The sequence below is a fragment of the Euprymna scolopes genome, chromosome 34, assembly GCF_053919585.1.
Source record: "Euprymna scolopes isolate OS-2025 chromosome 34, ASM5391958v1, whole genome shotgun sequence".
NCBI classification, from domain to species: domain Eukaryota; kingdom Metazoa; phylum Mollusca; class Cephalopoda; order Sepiida; family Sepiolidae; genus Euprymna; species Euprymna scolopes.
The window spans coordinates 67,530,106-67,535,105 of NC_136515.1; the positions used below are offsets into that span (position 1 = coordinate 67,530,106).

Below are 5,000 nucleotides of genomic sequence, written 5' to 3' on the forward strand. Positions count from 1 at the left end.
ATATTCAGATATTTATAAAAATCGAAATCGGTAATTGTATTGGAATCGAGGAAAATATTAAACTCATCACATCACTTATAGATTCATTTTTTTTGTGTATTGATATTTATATTAAAAAAAAACAACTTTTTTCCATTTATTTAAAAAGAAAATACAACTTTGTTCTATATATGCTAAACGTTTTTGGCCCTGTGGTTGGGGCATTAGACTACGCCGACTGCCCCCCCCCCCTACAGAGGGTAAAAGTCCCTCAATGGGGGTCCTGGATATGACCTTAAACTATATCCAGTGGTGAGGCCCCAGCTTGTGGGCTTTGGGGAGTGTGGAGCAACCCTTTAATTACCATTGCTCCCAGGTCCACTCTGACCCGGAGTGGTAGTACCTGTTAGCGTCCTAACTATGGGTTAAATAGAAACCGACGTGCAAACAAAAAATATTCTATTTAAAAAAATCTTTGTATTCGACATTAAATAACCCGAAAATGGTTGATATGCCGTAAAACAACCAACCAACCAACCAACCAACCAACCAAGCTAAACGTTTTGGTTTCGATTCCCGCTGGTAGCGCACGATCCAATCATTATTATATATTGTATTCAATAAAATATAATAATTAATACGAAATCTGCATTAATAAAAAATATCATATTTAAGCGTATTTTACGACCGGACGTATGCCGAGCGGCCTGCTAGAATTGTACATTTATACACAAATATACTCCTGAAACAGACACGATCAATTGGAGAAGGCATTCCAGTGGGAATACGCAAAACAAAAAAAGAAAACTGCATATTGAATATCCAGACAGATGGTACAAGCATACACCAGCAGCCGTACTTGAATACAGAAATCACAAAATCACTTGGGACATTACCTTACAAACACATAAACCCATTCAAGCAAGAAAAACGGATATCATAATAGTTAACAATTAGGAAAAAAACTGGCAGATCGTTGATTTCGCTGTTTCAGTAATTCACACAATGATTATAAATGAAGCGATGTGCCCGAGCTCGGATGAAGTAAAAGTCAATGGTGAGTATTAAATGGATTACCATTTAGCGGAATCAGGTGCCTTGATGTAAATAATAATTTCTCCGAAATTAAATGAATCTCCAATAAATCGTGTATCATGTATAATTTTAGAATAAAATGATCCAACGACTGTTGTATTGTTGGTTCGGAAAAAAGAAGCGGGAAAGTAAAGTAGACAGTTAATATAATAGTTTAGAAATCGATATTTTTTGTCAAATAAAGGATGCACCAGGAATGTAAACTTGATAGAATGGAATTTAGAAACAAGTTAAGAATTTTACTTTGGATATATACTATAAAATTATAATTTAGAAGTCGAGATTTTTTGTCAAATAAAGGATATACCAGGAATTTTAATTTGATAGAATGGAATTTAGAAACAAGTTAAGAATTTTAGTTTTGATATATAATAACTTTGAAATAGAATTTTTACAACAAACAAGTTAGACATTTAAGCTGACAGAAAAAATAACAAATATTATATTGAGAATAAAGTTCTTGCAGAATTTTTAATTTTGATTTCAAATGATGTATTTTCAAATAAGTTCTCGGAATAATACCTTTACGTTATATATCATTTAAAAAGTATTGCTCGCTCTATCTGAGCGTTTAAATTACAATCGCTTTAAAACAACTATGCCTTCCTTTCAGAACGTTGAATGCAAGATGGAAACAAGCAAATTCGCACAATTTCAATTCAAGCTATTTGTTGAAATAGCACGCGATATCAACGAACCATTTGACCCAAGAACCACTACTGGACGAACAGCACAGTGGTGGTTTTAAAAATTTGGCGGCGACGAGAGTCTTTAAGATGATGAGCGTAGTATTGACAGATGTTGACAATGACCAACTAAGAGCCTTCGTTGAAGCCAATCCAAGCACAACATTCGGGAACTTGTTTCTGGATTTGAGGTAACGTATATGATGGTTTCCACAACTTGAGAGAAATGAGAAAGATAAGAAAAATAGGATAAATTGGTGCCTCACACATTGATAGAGACCCAGCAGAAACGCCATTATGAAATGTTATCTTTTTTTTCTTTTATGCAACAAGAACAAGCCGGGTTGTGACGCGATGAAAAGTGGGTTCGTTACAACAACCGGCGACGTTCAGCTGAGTGATTAGATGCCGAGGTCGACAAAGTTCTACGACATTCCTTGAAGCCAGAGTTACATAAAACGTCAAGCTGTTTAACAGTCTCATTTATTACAGCTTTTTGAAACAAACGAAATCATTACGAAAGAGAAGTACTGTCAACAAATGGATGAAGTTAACCAGAGACTTCAACAACACCCAACATTAGTCAACAGAAAAGCCTCAATTTCCCTCCACGACAATGTCCGACTGCACATTGCTAAACTGACCAGGCAGAAGTTTAACGAATTGCGCTAAGAAACTCTGCCTCATCCGTCATACTCTCCAGACCTCTAACCTACTGACTACTATTTTTTCAAGCATCCCGACAATATTCTGCATGAGAAATGCTTCAAACACCTAGGCGATATATAAAAAAAAACGTTTCAAGGACTTTATTGCTATCAGAACGCAAGGTTTTTTCGTTTCTTACAGAAATACACTTGTTTTGCATTGGCAGAAGTGTGATGAGTCTGATAGTACTATTTCGATAAATAAATTTTGTTTGAGCTGAGATATGTTCATCTGAATTCAAAATTTTAAAAAGCGCAAGAACCTTCTTGTCGAACTGGTAGATTACACGACAAAATATTAGGTGATGATTTTTTAGACGGCATGTATTGATAACGTGATTCGGGAAAAGATTTTTAGTCGCGTGCAAGCGACTCTATAAGTCACTCCGTCGGTCCGTCGGTCTGTCGTTCTGTCCGTAACACTTTTGTGCTTGGCTCTTTTGATTAAGATTAAAGGTCTGTTGTTAATAGATGACGTTCTTAGCTTTTTAAGCTTTTCTTGGCCTTTTGGTCAAGATCAAGGTGCAGTATCTGTTCCGGCAGATACTGCAAGCTATGACTAGCTATGACTAGCAAAGACCAGATGTGGGGGCAACCCCACATGCCTGACCTTTAACCAGCTCCCATTTCCCACCTCTCGGGAGCTGGCCCCCTTTTTCCCTTCCCCCTCCCTTCACTCCTCACATTAAAAATCGGCCTTGTGCCTAATTTGCTCGGTGGGGGAGCAAATAAATACCATCTGTTCCGGCAGATACTGCAAGCAAAGACCATATGTGTGGGCAACCTCACATACAAGACCTTGGTCAATGTAGGGGCAACCCTTCATACCAATTGTCACTATCCAACTCCCCTACTCCCCGGGGAGTTGGTCCCCATTTCCCCTTCACTCCTCACATTAAAAATTGGCCTTGTGCCTAATTTGCTCGGTGGGGGAGCAAATACATACCATCTGTTCCGGCAGATACTGCAAGCAATGACAATATGTGGGGGAAACCTTTCATACCAATTGTCACTATCAAGCTCCCCTACTCCTCGGAGAGTTGGTCCCCATTTCCTCTTCACTCCTCACTTTAAAAATCGGCCTTGTGCCTAATTTGCTCGGTGAGGGAGCAAGTAAATACAGCTTTTCTTGGCCTTTTGGCCAAGATCAAAGTGTAGTATCTGTTCTTACTACATGCTGTACTTATGTTTGTAACTTTGTGATATAAAAAGGGGATCACTTTTCTGTGTTAATTTAATGTAAAATGATCACCCATTTTACAACCAGTCAGTCTAAAAGCAATTCAAGTCATTCTCCAGATAATTCAAGTTGTTTTTGAAGGATTCCAGTTATTTTTTAAGCATTCAAGTCATTCTTAAGGTCATTCAATTCATCGTTAAGTTCGTTAAAGTCATTCTAAGTCATTTACTTTTTATTTATTTAATTCATTTCAGCCCTTTGTTCGGCCATTTTAGTTTATCTTTAAGAATTTCATGTCAATCCTACATTCATGCATTCATTCATTAGACGAGAGCACGCGACTAATGGCTATCGGCTTTGCTATATACACGTAGACTTTAGTCAGTTTTTAGTCAGAGTTGCAGTGAAACAGTCGGGCTGAACAGACGAGGGAGTCAGCAAGCGTAGAATATAAATAAAAAATGTAGAAAAAAACAAGCGTGCAAAAAGATGATGAAAATACAACCCAAGACTTCTTGTTTCCTTGGGATTAATCTTGATTCCAGATTTTGCGGATCCGCCAAACAAGACCCAAAGATTAACAAGGTATTTTTCCTCTGTTGACCAGAGGTAAAATCCAACAGAACTGTGTTCCGTTCATCTGTATTGTCCGTGTTTGTTATATGTGTAGCAGAGAAAAGATCTCTCTGCGAGATCGCGCGAGAGTTAAGCTTAAATTTAGATCTAAATCGACTCACACAAAAGAGCGAATAACACACAATACATGATATCTGAGTATCCACCGCGACGAATGGATCTTGCTTAACATTTTCTGTTATACGTGTGTTATACACGCATTAACTCGAGAAACATTATGGACTAGAAAATCACAAACAATAAAAACTCTCGTCGATATGAACACACACACATCATATTTATTATGACACTATATATACGTATTTATAGGTCGTACTATTGGTTTTATTTACGCCAAATCAACCATAAGAGGTTGGAAAAAACAGCGTAAGTTCGTCAGCGACAATGAAAAACTGTGACATAATTTGTTACATAATATATCAGTTTGAAAAGAAGTTTTTCATTGTCGCTGACAAACTTACGCTGTTTTTTTTCCAACCTCTTATGGTTGATTCGGAGTAACGAAACCGATAGTACGACCTTGAAATATGTATATATATAGTGTCATAATAAATATTGTATCTTCACATCCACGATCGAGCACTTTATGGATTTTTTCATCGACTTCTGACACGTTAAATATATATATATATATATATATATATATGTCTAAAGAAGCTTTGAATAAAAAAAATTCAAAAATAAAAATAAAGAATGCAGTTTAGATTCCTGGAAGGA

General features: G+C 36.8%; 1 pseudogene; it reads left to right on the forward strand.

Moving 5' to 3' along the window:
- Window positions 1-3,588: 3,588 nt before the first annotated feature.
- LOC145259339 (U2 spliceosomal RNA) lies at window positions 3,589-3,754 on the forward strand (annotated as a pseudogene).
- The last annotated feature ends 1,246 nt before the right edge of the window (window positions 3,755-5,000 follow it).